The following is a 24,815-nucleotide window of genomic DNA, read 5'->3' as shown; positions in this document are numbered from 1 at the left end:
AGTACATGGATAAGGTTGGGTGTCTTATCCTTGTGACACTACGAAGACGACCTACTTTGTAATTGTTATAAGAATTGTAAAGTGTTACAAACAATTTGATCCTAAACATTCATGTAGAGACATATGAGTGAGTGTATCCTATACAAAGAGTTTGTATAAGACTGTAGTGTGAAATGATTAGTCTCTCTTTATAACACCATTACTTGAAGAGATTAACATTTCAATAGGATGACCATCGGTAACTCGACCATAATCCTGAGTGAGTTGTGAATTTCTGTCTATGAGGGTAGTTTTTTAATCTATATGGTTGAGATTGGTCAGAATCATGACTCAATATGTCTACCATTTTGGGAGGTTTATTCGAGTAGAGAGCTGGGAACATAGCTATGTAAGATGAAATTCACTCCTTCCTGGTTCTAGGGTAAGTAGATGAATTGCTCCCTTAGGGCCTGATTTTGGGTCTTAAACAATGAGGGTCCTCACCCTCTCACTTGCCAGAGAGGGGTCTAGTTTATAGTTGGATTATAACTAATTATTCATTAGAGAGATCAGTGGTACTTAAGCAGTTAAATGTAACTACAAGGGTAAAACGGTAATTTGACCCAATTATAGTTATGAGCGATTCGTGAAGAGTCAAATTACTGTTGATTGGCTATATCTGTGCACATAGAAATATATCTACAGTGCGAAGAGTGTAGTTGTCGGCCTTTGGTGGAGTGACTAATACTTAATGAATGTTGGTTAATCAATTAAAGTATTAAATTAATTAATCTCATATCATTGAAGCTTCTAATCTATAGGATTATTAGGTCTCCTTTCTAGCCCATTAAGGATAAAACAAGGAGTAAAGGGTTTTGGAATAATTTGAATTATTCAAATTATTTAAGGGAAATTTATATTAATGTGAATAATATAAAGTATAATGTATATTGAAAAATTATAATACATAGTTAATTATGAATATGATTTATATTAATACATGTATAAGAGAGATAAATGTTTGAATAAAATTCGAATTAATATAATGTATATTGATACATTATAATATATAGTTAGTTATAAATATGATTTATAATTCATACTATATGTATATGAGAGTAATATATTTGAATAACATTCAAATAATAATTATATGAATGTGATTCATAAATACTATAAGATATAATTAATATGAATAAGACTAATGTTAAAACTATAGGTTATGTAAGAAAATATCATTTGGATATGATTCAAATGAAATTAAATATATGATATTTATTAATTAATTAAGTAATATTATTAATTTATTTATATATGTTAAATGAGATTTTATATATATGTTAAGTTAATAATAATAATAATAATAATCTTCTGAANAATAATAATAATCTTCTGAAAGGGAGTTATTAGACATTGGAAGAAGGGAGTTATAGCTCCCCTTATTCATCTCTCTCACGTAGGAAATCTGCAGTGTATATTAGTTATGTAAGAGCTACAACAAACAAAACATCATAGGACACTCCATTTCTCTCTCTTAATAATTCTCGATAATCCCTTCCCTCTCCCAAAAACAAAGATCCAGCAATCTTTTGTTCCTTGTCGGAGAATAGCAAGGAAGCCCTTTGGGTGATATCATTAGTACATGAACGGTTGTGTTCATGGGAAAGGTTTTGTTGTATGTTGAGTTTGGAGGGAGATCTAGTTTGTGACTATTCATGATTTGGAGAGGAACACCATGAAAAAGAGTCTTCAAGGGTAAGTTCCTCTTGATCTCTCCTCTATCTCTAAGAAGCATGTTTATATTGATGTTTATCTCTGTTGTTTTCTTCTTTATATTTTGTATTTTTCAAATTGATTGTCAAATGCACGACATTCACATGCTTCTGCGAGGAATTCAATTCCTTCAATTGGTATTAGAGTCAAATCGTGCATTTTGATGTTCAATTTGAAACGAAAATCAAAGAGAAGGTGTGTGGAATTCTGCATTATGAATGTTGGGTTTGGCAAATAGATGTTTCGATTTTTGGTACCCTAGTTCATTATTTTAATGCAATTAAAGTTGTAAGGGACTTTGTTTTGGACATTTAAATTCTGCTATCGAGTCTAAGTTTGTGTCCTTTCCTTTAGCAAGTGTTGTTGAAGAAGGAGAGCAAGATCGAAGCAAGATGGATGAAGATCGAAGCAGAGAGTTGTATTATATGTTGGAGCGTAAAGCACAACATTGTGACATTGTGCTTTACGTTGCGGCACAGAAAGCCCAGTGTAGCTACACTTGATAACAACATTGTGATGCTGACGCCAAGCGGCTATGTAGAGCTTAATGTTATGCTAAGGCAACTTTGTAGCATGATCGTTACTACGCTTCGAGTGCTTGAAGCACGTGCAGGCGGTTGCCAGGTCGTGGGTTTGAGACTCCCTGATGGTTTTTTGTAGCAGTTATTCATATTTTGTGGAATTTAATTTATTTTCATTTTTTATAGTAATTAAATAATATAATATGATTATATTAATTTGATTAATTTTTAGGCCAAAATCCGGTTTCTTTTGCTATTTATTGAATTTATGCATGTGATGTATGATTAAATATTATATGTTGCATAATGTACGCCATATACTTTTAAAATTCCACCTTAGGATAAATATTTTCATGCATCATATTTAATATAAGTGTTATATTATATGGTTGCATGATGTTACAAGCATGCACATGCATCATATTTAATACAAATGTTAAATTATATGGTTGTATGTATCATAAAGCATATCCATGCATCATACTTTAATATAACTATTATATTATATGATGGATATGTATGTTTTTCATTAGAGATTAATATAAATGTTATATTATATGATGAAAATTGAAATGCATTGAGCATGACATTACTTAATAAGTATAATTGTTATATTTAGCTAATGTTATTAGAATGCATGTCATAGGTTTTAATAATTCATTAATTTGTAGATGTTATAAGTTTGATAAAATAGATTAAAATCTATAATAAGAGTTTCAAGCAAGCATATGTCTTAGTTAATTTTAAATGCTTTAAAATTAATTCACCCATACATATGTTGAAAATATTTCTAATACGGTTAGAAATAGATTAATCTTCTAATTTTTCTTTTAATAGGATTAAATTGAAAAATGAAATATTAAATTTATAAAATAGTTGTCTATAAGCTACTTTTGTCTAAGGAAGGTTTTGTCTATGCATTGGGGTATTTAAGATGACAGAAATAGAACACTCCTACTTAGGAACTGACTTGGAAGGTGAACTAGACAAAGATTTTATAAGTATGCAATGAATGATTAACTTTACTAAATTGTTTAATAAATGATAATCATACATTGTTAAACTATTTAATATAAGAGTTATATTGGGCAAATTTTAACAATCACTTAGATAAATTTATTAGCCAAATTTACATAAGTAATAAACTTTAAGTTTTAAAATACTTAGTGGAAGGAAAAAAGATGTACATGATATGTCATTGTTTCCATTCACGCTCTCCCAAGTTCACACCATGAGAATCATGCTCTACCTCGAGGCATCATGGGATTATTGGGATTGGTGTCCTAATTCTCCCGAAGTCTCATTGTTTTGTAAAGATACATATTGTTTAATGAATAAAATAATTGTTATTTAATTCTAGCATTTACTCATATCCAATAAACAAAGCAGTTATCTATGTGAACTTAAGCATGTATATGTGATATACAAGTGGATCATGTCTTAAGTGATAACCTAAATAGGTCTGTAGTATAAGGATTAAGGTGGGATACCTGATCCTGGTGACACTATGGATAAGCCCACTTTGTAAAGGTTTGCAAGTGTTGTAAACTACTATGGATGGTAGATCTTGACCATTCATGTGGAGACGTGTGAGCAGGGGTTTATTATACAAAGAGTTTGTATAAGATTTGGACCATGAGATGACTAGACTCTGTATATAACGCCATTGATACTAGAGACTTACATCTCACCTAAATGACCATAGGTGACACGACCTCAATCCTGAGTGTTTTGGGAACTCCTGCCTTTGAGGGCAATCCTTTGATTAGTATGGGTGAGAGTGGCCAGATTGCGAACTCAACATGCTTACCTATTTGGGGACTTGTCTGATCTAGGAGCTGAGAACTCAATCCACAAGATGGAATCACTCCTTTCCCGAAGCAGGGCTAAGTAGAGAGATTGCTCTCTTAAGGGTTAATTCCGGAGCTTGAACATAGTGGCCATAACTTCTCTTTGGAAGAGAAGACTCAGTCATAGTAGGACTATAACTTATGTTCATCAGAGGGATCAGTGGTACTTAAGGAGTTAGATGTAACTACAGGGGCATAATGGTTATTGGCCCAACTATACTTACGAGCAATCTATGAAGGGTTGTCGCACTTCTAATTGGTTAAGATGAACACATAATATATCTGTGGTAAGGAGAGCCCAGCTGTCGGTCTTTAGTAGAGTGCCCTACAGTTAACGGATGGTGGATCCCATGATTAAAGAGTTTAGTTAGTTATTCACATACCGTTGAAGCTTCAAGCTACAGGTCCATAAGGTCCCCTTGGTAGCTCAATAGATTCAGTTGAGGATCAGTTCTTGGTATTGATTTGAAATGTTCAAATTGACAAGAGGTATTTTGATTATATATGATATAATCGGTATGATGTATGAGATACATCTAGTGGAGGATTGATGTAAATAAGATTTACATTCAGTACCATGGAATAGAAAAAGAACAATGGTTTACATGTTTCATGAGATGAAATATTAAAACTATAGGTTATAAATATAGTATGATAAGTTGGTTATCATTTATATTTATATTAATACTAATTATTGGATAATTAAATCTTTTTCTCTAATAAGCAATTGAGTGGGAAGTTATTGGTGGTTCATGGTAACCGTGAGTTAAAAGGAAAATTGTTTTCCTAATTTTAGTAAGTTTTTAAAAACGTTGAAAAATTGTTTTTGAGTTTTCTCTCTCGCAAAAAGAAACTCAAGGCGCTTGTCAAGTAAATACTGATTTACTAAGCGACAGCATGTGTTAGTAAACGATTGTGTAGTGTTTTATAGGCGACAGACACTGAGCTAAACGATCGCTTAGGTTTTGCTAGACGATCGTTTAGCTTTAGCTAAACGATTAGGCATTAACCTATGCGATAGGTTTATGTCTTCTCCCACTTGCCCAATTGTGTACACAATTATACATTCCTCCTTCGTCTACCTCATTCTAAGTCCAAACATCCCACCCTCTGGATTCTCACACCGAGAATACCAAGGTAACCTTCTTGGTGGTGTCATACTCAACTCGACATCGTCGAGGTCTTATGGAGGTCGTTTGTGTTCTTGCTGGAGTGTTCGTGATCGAGGCGATCGCTGAGGACGAGCGCGAAGTGTTCGTGCAGTGTTGCGGTCGTGTTGTTCAAGCATTCGAGGTTGCTGTGTTCGAGCGTTCGTGAGCAAGAAGCGTGGAGACGAGTCTACAAATATTTGTAGATTTCACCTTGTTCATTTGTATTTATCGTGCTGTAATTTTTGTAACAATTGCATAACTGTATGTTTTGTGAATGATTGTAATTTGTAATGTTCATTCATGATTGTAATTTGGAATGATCTTTTTTTCGCTGCTCATGGAAATCTCGAGTTCGATTTCCTTCAAGGAGTATCCCTCTTTGGATGGTGTTTGCATGTTAGGGTTGATGCCCTAAGTCTCATGAGTCATGTAGTTTGTAATTGTTTTGTACACACACTTTATTTATCTAATAAAATTATCTGACATTTAGTTGGATTAACCCATAAAAACTAATAAACTAAGATCGAGAGTTATCTTCGGAAACTTAAACATGTATGTATAGAATATAAGTGGATCATGTTTAAGTGATAAATTAAACAGTCTGTAGTAGACGAATAAGCTAGGTACCTTATCTTGGTGACACTACGAATACAACATACTTTTAGTTGTTACAATTGTTGTAAAGTGCTACAAGATCCTGATCATTCATGTTAAGACATGTGAGCAGAGGTGTGTTCTATACGAAGAGTTTGTATAAGATTGGACCACGAAATGAATAGTCTCTCTATATAACACCATTGTTAGAAGAGACTTACATTTCACCAGGATGACCATAAGTGACTTGACCGGAATCCTGAATAAGTTATGAACTTCTGCCTGTGAAGGCGGTCCTTTAATTTGCATGGTGAGAGTGGTCAATTTTTTCGACTCAATATACCTATCATTTTAGGGATTCATCAGATTGAGAAGTTGAGACATAGCTACACAAGAAAGAATTTACTCTTTCTCTATAGTTAGAAAAAGTAGAAAAATTGTTCCCTTAAAGGTTGATTTTGAGGCTTGAACAATGTGACACCACATCATCTCTTGGCCCGAGAGGGGTTAGGTTATTGTTGGACTATAACTTATTGTTCATTAGAGGGGTCAATAGTATTTAAGGAGTTAGATGTAACTACAGGGGAAAACGGTAATTTTGGCCTAGTTGTACTTACGAGCAATTTGTGAAGGGTCGTTGCACTGTTGATTGGTTATATCCAATGGACATAGAAATATATCTTAGTTCTAAGAGTGTAGATGTTGATCATTAGTAGAGTGACCGACAATTAATAGAAGTTGATTAACTTAATCAATGAGTTTGATTAATTAATCGTGTACCATTAGAGCTTCAAACTATAGGTCCATAAGGTCCTCTTGTTAGCTCATTTGGGATACGTGAGAATCAAATTAACTTGGATTAATTTGATTGTTCGAATTAATAAAAAATATTAATTATATCAGATATAATTATGAGATATAATATAATGTGTATAATACATTATAATATAAAGATTTATTTCAGAGAAAAATAATTATTTGAATATGATTCAAATATTAATATGAATTTGATCTATATTAAATATTGTTGATTAAATGAGAGAATGTGTATATATATATATATAATATTAAATTAGTTAATTTATGTATATATATATTAATTAAAAAAAATAGTTTTTTGTTTAGTTAAATGTTTTTTAATTAGAGAATTGTTTTTAAATAACTTTTTCTCTTCATATTCTTTTACTAATTTGCATATGAAGATGAATGAATTTTTTAATTTATGTATATTTACTAATTAAAGAATAATTAATTTTTTTAATTAAAGAGATTATTTTAAATAACTTTTTCTCTTCATATTCTCTCATTAATTGGTATATGGAAGATGAATGCATTTGTTCTTTCATCTCTTCCTCTTCCCCACTTATAAATATACCTAAAGTGTGTAGATTTTGGGCGTTTCTGATATTGTCTTACTTTCTCAAATTATTTCCTTCAAATCTTTTTTAAAAATTAATCTTGAAGCCCACAACTCTCATTGATTCTCTACCTCGAGAATAACGAGGTTTTCACATGGTGGTGTTTGATTGATTGCTACATTTTTACGATCAAAGTGTTCGTTGTCTTCGAGTTTTGGGAAGGAATTGAGAACAGATTAGTCTTCAAGTGTGTGTGAATTTTGAATCTCTTTTTCCTATTTAATTTCTATACAAATATATGCTTAATAGTTCTTGTATATCTTGTTGCGTCTTTCATATTTCTTGTATGTTATGTAAAATTAAAATTAGGACGCGATCACTTCTGAAATGGGTACTTATGTATCCTTTCAATTGGTATTAGAGCAAGAATTTTCGTCCTAATTCTAATTTTCGTATGAAATACAGAGTGACGGTGGGATTTAGATTCTGCATAAATGTATGTTGAATATGGTTTGTTTGTTTGGATGTTTTTGGGATTGGTTTTAGTTTTTCAGCCATTTATTTGTGATTCGATATGCAAAGGGGTCGTTGTTTTGAGCATTTTTTGTTTGCTATCAAGTTTGTATATCAAAGTCTGGGTCGTTTATGACATTCTTTCCAGCTTCAATTTGCTTGAAAATGGAGGAAGAATGAAAAGACGCACGACTCAACTTCCGACAGTTCGATTGTTGGCAGTTCAGCTTCCAGTGGGTTGGTTTTCGATAATTCAACTCTTGGTGGTTTGGCTTCCAACGGTTTTCTTTGTAATAATTTTTGTTATTGTTTTTTGTTTAATTAATTTATTATTATTATTATATTAATATAATTAAAATTTTAGGAAGTCAATCCCGATCTAAATTGAAGCTTTTATTTATGCATTTGATGTATGCTTATTTTATTTTAATATATGTCATAATGTATGTCATATAGAATAATCCCACCATATGATATACAATGTTCATGCATGATTTTTATTAATATAAATTTTATATTATAAGATTGCATGATGTATTAAGCATGTTCATGCATCATTTATATTATAATGGTGTCATTGCAACTTTAATAAAAAATTAAATTAAATATTGGGTTTGTGTCCCTAGTTTTTGCTTTTTTACAAACATGTCAAAAAACTTCTGAAAATTTGATTGTTATCTGATTTCTATGTCATTGTTATATGATTGCTATCTGATTTCTATATGATTGCTATATGACTGCTATGTGATTGTGACACCTGCAATTACAATAAAGTTGAAGTCAATGCTTTGATTTCTTAAAATGTATTTGTGATACGATACAATTTTCCTATTATAATTATTATAATATATAGTTTAGATGTATGGATAGATATTTTTTTTTATTACTTTAATATATAAATGTTATGTATATAATGTGATATAAAAGGAATTGCATCCAAACATATGTTTATTTTTCTATATAGTTTAAAATTTTGATATCATAATTAGACCTATGTTTAGTAATTTTCTAATTCAATTAAAAATAGGTTTAATCTTTTATTTGAGTTCAATAGGACTAAATTGAATTTTTTAATAAAAGATTAAATTTGTAACAAATATATCTATAAGGGACCTTTATCTAAGGACAATTCTGTCTAGGCTGGGGTATTTAAACTGACGAAAACGGAACATCCCTACTGGAAACTTACCTGGAAGGTGAATTAGATAGATTTGTTACAAGTATGCAGTGAATGATTCATGTTTGTTAAGTTGTTTAAGGAATATAAATCAACGTGGTTAAACTATCAGAATGTTACTTTGGGCAAATTTTTAACAAACACTTAGGTCGTGAAACCTATGCTCGGCCTTGAGGCACCTTTGCTTGTGTCCCCCTATGGCTGGTGTTTGATAGGTCAATAACAAGGTAAGTGGAGAGAGTGTTTATATGGGAGAGGGAAGTGTGTTAACACATCTCACAGTCTCGTTCTTTCGTTTGATGTAAACTTTTATGCTCGGCATTGAGACACCTCAGCTTATGTCCCCCTACAGATGACATTTGCATAAAATTTTATTCAAACTCCATAAACAGATAGGATTGCTCCCAATCAGCTTTTCCTTGTGGTTGGCTCATTGGGCCAAAACTCTAGAATCTAAAATGAGGAGTTACACTTACAAGAAAATATTAAGCAAGTTAGCATTTTCTAGACCAAACAATGGTGACTAATAATTATATGAACAAGAGTTATACCAGTGTCATTATAAGTTGAGATTATCACAATTCAATGAAGAGGTAATTGATTACCCTATGGTAACGTTTACCCTGCCTCACTGAAGCATCATTGCAAAATAGATGTCACATAGGGTACATTAGATTTTTGCTAAATTGATTGGTTGTCTAAATGAGTAATGCATTTAATAACTAATATAAACAAATTGTATGGTTTCAATAATTTTAAAATGACAAGTGCTACTTTAAACCAACTTTCCGCTAATAAATTAAATGACGATAATTATATGAGCAGAAAAAAATACTATTAACACAGTTTTCATTATCGTTGTCCTGTGATTCGTCCTAGTTGAAAAATGTCCTCAAGCTTTAGCTGCCAATGCAACCTGAAATGCTAGAGAGGCATATGAACAATGGGTAAAGTCAAATGAAAATGCCCAAGCGTATATCTTGGCCAGCTAGTCTAAAATTTTAGCCAAGAAGCAAGAGCTCATGCTCACTGTCTGTGAGATCATGGAGTTCTATGTTTGGACAACCGTCCTCACTATTCAAGCATGACGCTGTCAAGTATATCTTTAATGCCTGAATGAAAGAAGGGACATCTGTTCGTGAACATGTTTTGAACATAATGATCCACTTTAACATGGCGGAGATGAATGGGCTATCACTGATGAGACGAATCGGGTTAGTTTCATCCTGGAAGCTTTATCTGAAAGTTTCCTAAAGTTCCATAGTAACACTGTTATGAACAAGCTTAACTACAACCTGACTACTGCTCAATGAGTTGCAGACATATCAATCCTTGATGAAAGTCAAGGAAGAGAAAGGTGAGGTAAATATTGCCTCGTCCTCTAAAATGTTCTACACAGGCTTGACCTCTGGAACGAAGTCTGCACTTTCTTTCTCCAGCATAAAAAAATGTAAGAAGAAGAAGGGAGGCCAGGGGAAAGCTAACCCCGTTGCTACCCAAAATGGAAAGAATACCAAAGCTACAAAGGGAATATGTTTCCATTATAATCAAAAGGAACAGTAGAAGAGGATTTCTCCCAAATATTTAGCAGAAAAGAAGAAGGTCAAACAACGTAAATGCGATTTACTAGTGTTGGAAACTTGTTTAGTGGAGAATGATAATTCTGCTTGGATAGTTGATTTAGGCGCCACTAACCATATTTGTTCGTCATTTTAGGAAATTAGTTCCTAACAGTAACTGAAGATTGGTGAAATGACAATGCGGGTTGGAACTGGGCACGTCGTCTTGGCTGTGGCAGTGGGAGGACTCCGACTTTGTTTACAAAAATCTTACTTTTTATTACAATATGTTTATGTAGTTCTTAATTTAAAAAGGAACTTGATTTCTGTAAAATGCTTACTAGAACAATCATACATTGTGAATTTTAAAGTGAATAAAGCATTTATTTACAAAAATGGTGTTGATATTTGTTCTGTAAGGTTAGAGAGTAATCTTTACGTACTAAGACCGTTAACATCAAAGGTTCTCCTTAATTCTGAATTATTTAGAACTGCAGTAACTAAAAAAAAAAAAAAAGGACAAAAAGTCTCTTCTAAAGAGCATATCCATATTTGGCACCTACGGTTATGTTACATTAATCACAATAAGATTGAGAGGTTAGTTAAGATTGGAATTCTAAGCGAGTTAGAAGAAAATTCTCTACCAGTATGTGAGTCATGCCTTGAAGGCAAATGGCTAAGAGACCTTTTACTAGAAAAGGTTACAGAGTAAAAGAACCCTTAAAGCTTGTACATTCAAACTTCTATGGTCCTACAAATGTTAAGGCAAGAGTAAGCTTTGAGTATTTCATCACCTTTACAATGATTATTCAAGATAAGGGTATCTTTACTTAATGAAACATAAGTCTGAAGCTTTTGAAAATTCAAAGAGTACAAGGTTGAAGTTAAAAATGCACTAAGTAAAACAATAAAAACACTTCGATCTGATCGAGGTAGAGAGTATTGGATTTAAAATTTCAGGACTATTTGATGGAACATGGAATTGTATCCCAATTCTCAACATTTGATACCCCTCAACAGAACGGTGTATCAGAAACGAGAAACCGGACCTTGTGGGACATGCTTCGGTCCGTAATGAGTTACACTCCCTTACCTAACTCATTCTAGGGCTATGTAGTACAGATTGTATCTTATGTTTTGAATTTCGTTCCATCCAAGAGTATTTCTAAAACACCTTTGGAATTATGGAATGACTGTAAAGGTATTTTACACCATTTTTGGATCTGGGGTTGCCCATCACACATGCTTGAGGCTAATCCTAAGAAATTGGTACATCGTTCAAAATTATGTCTCTTTGTAGGTTACATCTAAAGGAGGGATCGAGTCCCGCAGCGGAAGCGTTTTGTTAGAACGTCTTGCATCCCACAATCCAATCTTATATATACATAATCATTGAATTAAAACTGAATATAAACATGTATATTAGCATGCATTAAGGAAAACATTAGAACGATTCTTACCTTTATAGATTCCTAAGTGCCACGAACAATCCTCTCATAGTTTCAATGAACGGATCTCCAACAATCTTGATCACGAATAAATTCTTGAACAATCTCAAACATTACCATAAGAGTAACCTCGTTATTCTCTGGTATTCCAATAGTGGGTTATGTGGTATCCAACTATTGTGAGAGCCAGGAGAAAAGGGTTTTGGAGAATAGAAAGGATTTTCTTTCTAGCTTAGGGAAAAATTCTGCATAATAACACTATGGTATTGTGTATTTTGGTATCTGTTTTAGTGTCCAAAACACCATAATGAGGTCTTTATATAGAGAAGGGCCTAGCTCTTTTCCTATATTTTCTTTTTCTATAATTAAATAAATAATAGTTATTTAATTAATTATATCATTTAATTGACTAACACTTATTTAATTAATTAGCCAAATTAAATAACACTTATTTAATTTTAATTTGTACAATAATTAAATAACTATTTATACATTAAACCCAATTTAATGTATATACTTAATTATCATATACATCCCATGTATATGTGCAAAATCTCTCTATTAAATTAATCTTTGTGAATCTAATTCACTTGAATTAGTTAATTTGAACCTTATTCAAGTATTACTTTCCAATTTAAGTATAATATCCATAATTAGTTATATATTAATTACATCAATATATAGTTTCCTCAAATTAATTTGAAGAATTCAAATTTTCCCTCTTAAGTATTCTCTAATGAGCAAACGAGGGGACCTGGTGGACTTGTAGATCAAAAGCACCAACGATATGATATTAATTGGCTAAACTCATTAATCAAATTAATCAATATTCCTTAACTGTGGTGCACTCTATTAAAGACCCACAACTGCACTCTTCTCACTATAGATGTATTTTTGTGTCCACGGATATAGACCAATACCAGCAAGTTAGTCCTTCACGAGTGTTCATAACTCCAACTGATCCAAATTACCATTTTACCCTTGGGTTACCTATGACTCATTAAGTACCAGTGCTCCTCTAATGAACATGTTTATGGTCCAACTAATAAACAAAAACTCCTCTCAGGTCAATGAGAGGGTATGACTCTTTGTTCAAGTCCCAGAGACGCCACTTAAGGGAACATTCATCTACTTATCCTTAAGACGGGAATGAGTGAATTCCATCTTGTATTATTATGTTCACAGCTCTGCAGTCGGTCTTGTCCCCAAAATGGTAGGGATATTGGGTTGGCGATCTACCCACCCTCACCCATACAAATCAAAGGACAATCCCTCCTGAACAAGAAGTCATAATATACTTAGAATTAAAATTAAGTCGTCTAGGTCATCCAAATGAAATAGGAACCTAACTAGTCAACGGTATTACGTATAGTGGTTACTATTTCACGGTCTAGTTTTATGCAAACTCGTTGCATAGGATACCTTCACTCGTGTGTCACCTACACGAACCTATTCGTCCATTATGTTTGTATCAAATACAAAATAGTTCATATACATAGTGTTACCAGGATAAGGTACCCAACCTTATCCCTATATTATAGACTCTTTAGGCTATATCTTGAATGTTGATCCATGTATGTCTCCACATACAGTTCAAGAATCATAAGACAACTTTGGATGTTAGTTTATTGGATTTAGTGTTATTAAGACAAAATAGACAACAATACAAACAATAACATTTATTGAATTAACATCAATAACTATTTATTGATGACGATCAATTAATAAGATTTATTATCTATGAGTTTTAGGGCATAATACCCAACATAACTCTTTATTGATGATAGTCAATTAATAGCATAATACTAAAAAAACTTCCACTTGAACTAAAACTCTAGTCAGTGAGTTGTACACAATCCAAAAGGCGGGATAATGTTGAATACAATAAACTAGGGCATCCATATACCCATTACATATTTCCCACATGCCCTAGATTATATAGTGTACATATCTCGTAGACCTAAACTCTCTAGATGACCCTCAAACACTTTAGCCATGAGAAAGCCTTTGTAAATAGATCAACAGCGGCTACTGCCCCACTGCTGTCACAGTATAAAGTGATGGGCAAGTCCATATTTGGAACCACTTCTTAGTAATTTAGGAACATCCTTAGCCAATCTGCTTCCTTTGTTGCTTCACAAGTAGCTATATACTCAACTTCCATTGTGGAATCTGCAATATATCCTTGTTTGATGCTACGTCGTACTACAGCTCCCCCTTTAGTGTAAACACTAATCCTGACGTGGATTTCCTAGAATCCTTGTAAGTTTGGAAATCAGAGTTGGTGTATCCTGTAAGGATCAAATCCTTAGCTCCATACACTAGCTTACAATACCTTGTTCTCCTAATATACTTGAGGATGTTTTAACTGCTGTCTAGTGGTCTAACCCTGGATTGGACTGATATCTACTGACAATTCCCACTGCATAACAAATGTCTGGCCTAGTGTAGAGTATAGCATACATTAAGCTACACACAGCAGAGGCATAGGGAATACGTCTCAATCCTCAATTTCTTGAGGTGTCTTAAGACACTGTTCCTTCGACAAGTGAACCTCGTGTCTGGAAGACAATAAACCCTTCTTAGAGTTCTGCATCAAATATCGAGTCAACATTTTGTCAATATAAGTTACTTGAGATAGAGCTAGCGTTCTGTTCTTGCGATCCCTTATGATTTGGATCCCAAGTACATACTGCACATTTTCCAAATCTTTCATTTGAAATTGGGCTGCCAACCATTCTTTAATATTAGTAAAGTACCCTACATAATTTGCAAAGAGTAAGATATTGTCCACATAAAGTATTAGAAAAGCTACTTTATCGTTGATGATTTTCTTGTAGATACAAGGTTCGTCAACTTTTTTATCAAAAACAAAAGATTTGATTATTGTATCAAATCTAATATTTCAAGATCTAGATGTCTGTTTCAACCCATAAGTGGATCCACTACAAGAAAAAAAATACTCTCCCGATGCCTAAAACAACCATAAGAATATCGGTCGTCGGGAGAAAGACCATCTCCCGACGAAGTAAGAAAGTTGTCGGACATTCGAACTAACTCCCGACAAGCATAGTTAAGCGTCGGGAGTTCTTTAGGACTCCCAATGCCTACATTGGTTCGTCGAGAGTTCTTTAATTTATCGGGAGTTCTTATAGAACTTCCAACAATCTAGGGGAGAGCGTTAGGAGTTCCCATTTAAATTCCAACCCCTCGTCTTCTTCCGTAAATTTGCTCATTTTTTTCCCTTTTAAACACTAGCACAATAGAGAAAATCATCCACTACTTCCCCAAATCTTCATCCTTCATCCAATCATCGTCCGTGCTCGTTCATCCATCCGGCCAACCCAACTTCCGTTTGTCTGCACACTCGTTCGTCCGTCCGGCCAACCAAACTTCTGTTCATCCATGCGCTCGTTCGTCTAATGGAGGTTTATATCTTTCACTTGATTTCTTTAAATGATGAGGATATTTTGTTAAATGATCACTTCTATTTGTCTGCACCCTCGATTCACTAGGATTTCAGAGCAGAAGAGCGACAATCCTGAGCCCTTGCTCGTCTCTGAGGTGGTATTACAAGCAGACCTCGTCAATGAAATTTTTTGCTGCTGATTCTATTGGTATTTTTTTGGGGTCGTCTTTGAGCTCCATTTTCAATGAATTGAACCCTTGATCGATCCCATCACTGCCCATTTTCTCATCGTTGAATTGCCTAGAAGTTTCAAGAAAAGAGTCGTTCATGAAGATCGTAGAACTGAATCGCAGTGGCAATGGAAAGCCGAACCCGTCGATCCCAAAGCCCTTTCAAGTGGTGCCATCCACGAAAACTATTTTTTTTTAAAAAAAAAAGACTATATCTTGACGATGCCAACACAAGCATCGAGAGTTCCAATACTCCCGAAACTACATATACTGCGTCAAAAGTTCTAATAACTCCTGACGCAGTATATGTAACTTCGGGAGTTATTAGAACTCCCGACGGCATATGTTTCCACGTCGTGGAGTTCCTCTCTTAATGGATATCTCCCGATCAAAAACCCTACGACTAGTTTTTCGTCAGGAATGGATCTCCCGACGCATTTTTGACCAAATTTTGACAATTTCTAGCATCGAAAAAAGGGTGTTTTCTTGTAGTGATCGATTTAGTTTGCAAATCTTTTACTCTTGACCTTGAGCTATGAATCCCTCGGGCTGAGACATAAAAATATTCTCCTTAAGATTATCATTCAGAAAAGAAATCTTAACATCCATTTGCCATATCTCATAATCATAATATGTGGTTGGACAAGAGAATTTTTATAGACTTAAGCATAGCAATATGGGAAAAAGTTTCCTCATAGTCAACCCCCTTTCCTTTGGATATGACCCTTTACTTCAAGTCTAGCTTTGAAGGTTTGTACCTTTCCAACTACATCTCTCTTTCTTTTGTAGATCCATTCACACCCTATGGGTTTGACTCCTTCAGGTAAATCTACAAGCTCCTATACCAAATTGGAGTACATTGACTCTATTTCAAGGTCCATGGCTTTGACCCATTGGTCCTTGTCTACGTCATTCATCACCTGTTTATACGTAACGACCCAAATTCAGGAGGGATACATAAATGAACTGGAATCACATCCAAATGAGGGGGATCCGGAGGACATGAAAGTATGGTTAATAAAGGCTTAAAGGAATTGAAAGTTACTACCTATACTAATAAGGTGCACCTTTCTTTTCGGTGGCTCAATCATAGGAAGTCCAGAGTTAAGCGTGCTTAACTTAGAGCAATCCTATGTTGGGTGACCTCCTAGAAATTTTTCTAAGATGCATGTGAGTGAGGACAAACATGCTAAAAGGACCCGTGTTGGTTTGTGGGGATAACTTTCACTTCCAAAAAGCATTCAAGGCAAGGGAGGATGATGTAGCCAGATCGCAGGGGATGCAGGGGAATGCCCAACTTTCACTTCCAAAAAGCATTCAAGACAAGGGAGGATGACATACCAGGTCATAGGGGATGTAGGGAAATGGCTGGGCCATACCTCAAATAATCATCTATAAAACGATGAAGTATTCATACCCTCTTTTAGCCTTTACATTCATCAAACCACAAAGATCCGAATGTATGAGCTCTAAAGGCTTTTTGGCTCTATAACATTTTCCACTAAAAGGTCTTTTAGTTATTTTTTCTTCGAGACAGGATTCACATAGAGGTAATGAATCATCTTCTAACTTGCTTAGAATCAATTTTTTACCAATCTCCTGATCCTATCAAGATTTATTGGCCTATTCTCAAATACCAAATGTATGTATCATTATTACTTGGAGAAATTCTTCGCCTTTTAGTTTGAGTATAAACAGTTTTAATCATATCATGATTTAAAAGTCCTTTGGATTCAGTTGGTCTTAACACATATAAGTTGTCTTCTAGTTTAGCTTAACAAATAATCACACCATTTTTCATAATGAATATTTCATTTGAATTAAAAGAAACTGAGTATGATTGTTCAATTAAACAAGAAATAGAAACGAGTTTTCTGTTCATTTTGGGAACAATGTATAAGTTTTCTAAAAAAAAAAATCTATTTCCAAAAGACAACTTAGCAGCTCCTACTACACGAGCTAAAATGGCGTCTCCCATTCCAACCTTGAGTATCATTTCACCCTCTTCTAGCTGCTAAAAGAAACTAATTTCCAGTAAAGAAGAACAAACGTGATTAGTGGCTTCTGAATCAACTTTCAAGGCATCATGGTCATTTTCCACTAAACAAGTTTTCAAGACTAGTAAATCATATTTACCTTCTTTCTCTTTCTTCTTCTCAGTAAGGTACTTGGGGCAATTGCATTTCCAATGATCATTCACATTATAGTGGAAGTATTTGCCTTGTCAGCCTTAGCTTTGCCCTTGCCTTTCCTAGCAGCAGGAGCCTTCCCCACCCTCCTTTCTTTTTATTGACCCTTTTAGTACCAAAAATTGAAGGAATGGACTTAGTTATAGAGGATGAACGCTTATGGAACTTTTTGGAATGGACAACATTTATCTCTCCTTCTTTTGGTCCCTTTTCATGAGGGACTGAAAAGTCTATAACTCATTCAGAAGGCCAGTCAGATTATACTGTATTTCGTTCATTACCGTATTGCTTCAGAATTGAAGAAAACTCTTCGAAAGAGATTAAAAAATATAGGACACATGACTCTGCTCATCTATGACCGCACCATTCATTTTGGCGACATTTAAATGGACCATCAGGTCGAGAACATGTTTTCTCACTGGTTGGCTTTCTTTCACGTGCACATTGTAAATGTACTTGAGGTCCTCGTGTCGGATCTGAGCGGACGGTTGTCCAAACATCTCCTAGAGGGACTCCATGATCTGTCATGCAGTCATCATGGCCCCATGCTTCTTGGTAAGACGTCAAATAGACTTGCATGGATGTAGACTCGGGCCTTTTCATTCGCTTTTGTCCAACGGTCATAAGCATCATTCAATTCTTGAGATGCATTTTGAGCGGGGATTGGAGGACATTCCTTCGTCAAGTCAAACTGCAGATCATCAACAACCAAAATCACATTCAGGTTATATTTCCATGTCGCATAGTTTTAACGGTCAATTTTTCATTTTTAAGCAAAGATATGATTATGGAAGACATGCTGAAACATATAACAATCAATTGACCTTATTAGTTATCTTTTGCATAACCCATTACTTAATTATCCAATCAATTTAGCAAAAACACATGTAATCGCAGAACCCTAATTAAACTATTGATTTCAGTTTTTGGAACTATACTTCTGAGGTTTAGAGCAACAACCACCGAAGAATGATTAGCTACTCCTCCCTTGAATTGAGACAATCTCATCTAATACCAGAATAACTCTTATTCCTATATTTCTTAGCTACTTTTGTTTCGGTCAATGATTCATTAACTAATTTAATTCATCTCGTAAGTGTGACCCTCCCATTTTTGGATCCTAGAGATATACTTCAATAAGCTACTGAAGGGAAAGAAAAATTTTGAAGATTAACCTAAGAAACCCTATCTATTGCTAGAGTTTGTGTTGTTTTAACCCCTATGATCATGCCATCTGAAGGGATGGTCGCTCTAGGATGACATGCAAGCAGACCATAGGAATCTCACGATGCAACCTAATGGAGGATACCATAAGATACATTGACAAGCGTCCCTCTCCCACTTACTATGTACACTTTCCCCATTCACCTTGTTATTGGACCCATGCAAACACTTTCCGAAGGGAGATTGCGCCCAGGGCGACAAAAAGTCGAGCATGGATCTAACAGTGTGAACTCTCAGGGATGTGAGAGCTGAAATTTTGATATATCATATATACCAACTTCCTTTCACTAAAGTATTCTAATATTTTATTAGGATTTTATTATACTTAGTTAAAACCCGACTAATGAATTTATCTAAGTCCTTTACATTTGTTCAATATAACATTTATATTGAATAATTTAACAAAACCTGATTTTATTTATTAGACTCTTTTAATAAAATCAAGCATTTATTGCATGTTTATAAAATATTTGTCCAATTCACCTTCCAGGTCGGTTCCCAGGTGGAGGTGTTCCATTTTTCGTCAGCTTCAATACCCCCTTCTAGACCGAATCTTCCTTAGACAAAGGTCCCTTATGCGCAATTATTTTATAAAATTAATCTTTTACTGAAATTCATTTTAATCCTATTAAAACAAATTAAAAATATTAACCTATTCCTAAACCCATTAGAAATAACATAATTCAATTTTAAATAATTTAAAATAATTTAGACCTATATTTGCATGCAATTTAGATTATAGATTTTAATCTATTCATTTAATACTATAACTCTTTATAAATTAATGAATTGTTTAAACTATAAAAACTTCAAACATTCATACATCATTCCACTATTTATTAGACCAATTTTAATATATAGTATGATGCATGGATATGCTTAGGTTAATCATATATCACTAACATAACGCTTATATTATGATGCATGAGCATGCTAATTCAATCATGCATCTATAAAATACAACCATTTATATTTTATTGTGATGCATGTTTATCCTAAGGAGTGTATTTTTAAATCTATATGACATAAAATATGTTATATGAATTCAAAAAAATAATTTAAAACATACATTCAATGCCTAACTAAACTAAACAGCAAAAATTGGACTGATTTTGGCACCCTAAAGCAAAGTTAATTTATTAAATTAATATAACTATTATATTAATTTAATTAATTAATAATAAATTAAAATGCAATAGGAATTAGGTTAAACAAAGCTGCAGCCAAAGGTCTCGTGCGTGCCGCCTGGTTCTCGTCAATCCTCAAAGCATTGCAACGCTGAGGGCAAAATTACAATGCTACGACCGCAACTTAATGCTTCTGCCTTTCAGCGTTGCAACACTATGATAGCAGCATTGGGACGTTGATTGACAGAACACTCATGTTCTGCATGTTTTCAGCTTCGAACTTGCCCCGAGCACCTCTGTTTCTTTCCGATCTCTTCAAAAACCATTACTCCATCGATCGTCACGAACTTACAGACTTGAAGAAGAATTAAATTGCCTAAAAATACAAAGGGCCCTTACAATTTAATCAAATTAAAAAGTAATCTAGTGCTAAAATAAAAAACATCTAATTTTGAAAACCAACATTAAAACATTCATAATGCATAATATGAAAGCACACCTCTAAATGATTTTGTTTTGAAAAATACGAAGAACAAAGATGCAAAAAAATTGGCTCTAATACCAATTGAAGGGGGATTGAATCCCGTAGCGAAAGCATTTTGTTAGAATGTCTTGCTTCCCGCAATCTGATTTTTACGTAAACATAGTCATTGAATTAAAATAGAATATAAACATGTAAGTTAGCATGCATTAAGGAAAATATTAGAACGATTCTTACCTTTGTAGATTCCTAAATGTCACGAATAATCCTCTCCTAGTTCCAACGAACGAATCTCCAATGATTTTGATCATGGATAATTTCTTGAAAAATCTCAAACACTACCATGAGAGTAACCTTGTTATTCTCTGGGATTCAAATAGAAGGATAGGTGGTATCTAACTATTGGGAAAGGGAGAGAAGAAAAAAGTTTTGGAGAATAAAGAGGATTTTCTTTATGGCTTTGGGAAAAATTCTGCACAATAACACTATGTTATTGTGTATTGTATTATGTGTTTCAATGTCTTCCTAATAAGCCATAAGGAGATCTTTATATAGAGAATGACCAAACCTTTTTTCTAATATTTTCCTTTTCTATAATTAATTAAATAACACTTATTTAATTAATTAGCCTATTTGATTAAATAACATTTATTTAATTAATTAGCCAAATTAAATAACTCTTATTTAATTTTAATTTACACAATAATTAAATAACTACATACATTAAACCCAATTTAATGTATATATTTAATTATCATAGACATCCCATGTATATGTGCAAAATCTCTCTATTAATTAATTTTTTGTAAATCTAATTCATTTGAATTAGTTAATTTGAATTTTATTCAAGTATTACTTTCCAATTTAATTCTAGATCATATCCATAATTAATTAGATATTAATCACATTAATATATAGTTTCCCCAAATTAATTTGAACAGTTCAAAATTTTCCTCTTAAGTATCCTCTAATGAGCTAATTATGGGACCTGGTTGATCTGTAGATCAGAAGCTCCAACGATATGAAATAATTGGCTAAACTCATTAACCAAATTAATCAATATTCATTAACTGTGGGTATATTCCACTAAAGACCCACAGGTGCACTTTTCTCACTATAGATATATTTCTATGTCCATGAATATGGACCAATACCAGCAAATTAGTCCTTCACGAGTGTTCGTAACTCCAATTGGGTCAAATTATCGTTTTACTTTTGGGTTACCTCTGACTCCTTGAGTACTAGAGCTCCTCTAATGAACAACCTATTTATGGTCCAACCAATAAATAGAAATCTCTCTCAGGCCAACGAAAGGGTAGGACCCTTTGTTCAAGTCCCGGAGACACTATTTAAGGGAACACTCGTCTACTTACGCTTAAGGTGGGAAGGAGTGAATTCTATCTTGTATTATTATATTCCCAACATTCTACTCGATCTTATCCCCAAAATGGTAGCCATATTGGGTCAGCGATCTTGCCACCCTCATCTATACAAATCAAAGGACAATCTCTCATGAATAGGAGTTCATAATATACTCAGGATTAAGACTAAGTTGCCTAAGTCGTCCGAATGAAAACTCATTGTATAGGATACCCCCATTAACGTGTCACCTACACGAACGCGTTGAATCATTGCATTTGTATCAAATACAAAGTGGGTCATATCCATAGTGTTACTAGGATAAGGTACCCAACCTTATCTCTTTACTATAGACCCTTTAGGCTATATCTTGAACATTGATCATTATATGTCTCCACATACAGTTCAAGACTCATAAGACAGCCTTGGATGTTAATTTATTGGATTTAGGGTTATTAAGAAAAAATAGACAACAATACAAGTAATAACATTTATTGAATGAACATCCATAACTCTTTATTGATGACGTCAATTAATAACATTTACTATTTACAAGTTTTAGGGCATAATACCCAATAACCCCAAAGGCAAGTGAGTTGGTTACTTCTATGATCCAGAAGATAATAAAGTGTTTTTGTCAAGAAACGCTACATTTTTAGAAAAGGGTAACTTCATGGAGCACAAATCGCACAGTAAATTAGTATTGAATGAACTTTTCAACAAAACTACTGAACCTTTAACAAGAGTTGTTGCAGACCCAGATACATTAACAAGAGTTATTGATGTCGATTCATTAGTAAGTCACATCCACCTCAACTGTAAAGGGAACCTCGACGTAGTGGGAGGATTTCAAACCCACTTGTTTGTTATATGGGTTTAATAGAAACCCTAACCGTCATATCTGATGGTGATGTTAAGAATCCATAGTCATATAAGAACGTAATGGAGGATGTAGATAAAGATGAATGGATCAAAGCTATGAATCTCAAAATGGAATCTATAAACTTCAATTCAATCTGGGATCTTGTAAACCAGCTTGATGCAGTAAAACCTATGGGTTGCAAGTAGATCTATAAGAGAAAAAAGGGTGCAAATGGTAAGGTGCAAACCTTCAAGTCTAAACTAATGGCAAAGGGTTATATCCAAGTTGAGGGAGTTGACTATGTGGAGGCTTTCTCAACTATTGCCATGTTCAAGTTTATCCAGATACTCTTGTCCAATGTCGTATATTATAACTATGAAATCTGACAAATGGGCGTTAAGACTTCTTTTCTGAATGCTAATCTTGAGGAGACTATTTATTTGCAATAACTAGAGGGATTCATAACCCAAGGTCAAGAACAAAAGGTTTGCAAGCTTAATGGTTCATTTATGGACTGAAACAAGCTTCTCAATCTTGGAATATAAGATTTGATTCTGCAATCAAATCTTATGGCTTTGATCAAAACGTTGATGAACCTTGTGTTTACAAGAAAATCATCATTAATTCAATAGTTTTCTTAGTGTTATATGTACATGATATCCTACTCATTTTGAATGATGTAGAACTACTGAAAGATTTAGGAAAGGTGTAGTTTGTTCTGGGTATTCAGATCTTTAGAGATCGTAATAACAAAACACTAACTTTGTCTCAAGTATCCTATATTGACAAGATGCTTGTTAGGTATTCAATGCAAAACTTCAAGAAAGACTTATTACCTATCAGGCACACAGTAGCTTTGTCTGAGGAACAGTGTCCTAAGACATCTCAAGAAGTTGAAAATCGAGAAAAAACAAAGAAAACATACAAAATAGGATAAACATAAATTAATGAGCATGTTGTACATGGAAGAAAACATACCTTTGAAGACCTTCAATGCTTTCCTTTGCACGAACTCCTTCAAGACTTTCTTTTAGAATTCCTTCTCCACAATCTCACGAACAGCCACAAATAAGTATACCACCACTTGGAAACCTTGCTATTCTCTGACAAGAATCAAGATGGTGGAATCTTACTTTTAGAGAAGAGAATAACAACTTCAAGAATTTTTTGTAAAGTTCTTCTTGAGCGAGAGATTTCTTGTTCCAAAAGAACAACTTCTATCTTCAATGGGATTCCATGATTAATCCAAAGAGAGAGGGGAGTTATTACACAGAAAAGTTATAACTACCATGTGCAAATTCTCAAATTTATTTAATTTATATATTAAATCTCATTTAATAGATAATTTAAATAATTAAGTAATTGGTCTTTTAAAAAAAATTAATCAATTAATTAATTAATCAATAAATTGAATATCACATATTTAACCCAAGTTATATTTGAATCATATTCAAAGATAATCCTATCTCATAACCTATAGTTCAAATATGAATGTCATTTTTATTTGTTTTCTATATGAATCTTATTCATACAAATAATATTTGAATCTTTTTCAAATACATATATCTCTCATGAAACCTGTAGCTTTGATATGAATCTCATTCATATTAAATCAACATATAGTTTCAATATGAATCTCATTCATATTAATTTTATCCTATAGTTTTATATGAATATCATTCATATAAATAATATTTGAATCTTATTCAAATATTTATTTCTTTCACATAATAAAGTATAATTTTGAATATTATTCAAAACTAACTTTATATTATAATGTACTATATACATTATATTAATTGTATCTTATACAATTAATTCCCTTATTTTATTTGAACGATTCAAATTAATAAAAAAAAATTGATTCTTATTTTTACCCTTAGTGAGCTAGCAATGGGACCTTATAAATCTATAGATTAGAAGCTCCAATAATGCGAGATTAATTAATTAAACTTTTTGAATAAATTAATCAACGTTCATTAAATGCAAGTCACCCCACTAAAGACTCACA

This window comes from Benincasa hispida, chromosome 4 (assembly GCF_009727055.1).
Source record: "Benincasa hispida cultivar B227 chromosome 4, ASM972705v1, whole genome shotgun sequence".
In the NCBI taxonomy this organism is placed as follows: domain Eukaryota; kingdom Viridiplantae; phylum Streptophyta; class Magnoliopsida; order Cucurbitales; family Cucurbitaceae; genus Benincasa; species Benincasa hispida.
The sequence above is the reverse complement of the archived record's forward strand: the minus strand, read 5'-3'. Positions refer to the sequence as shown.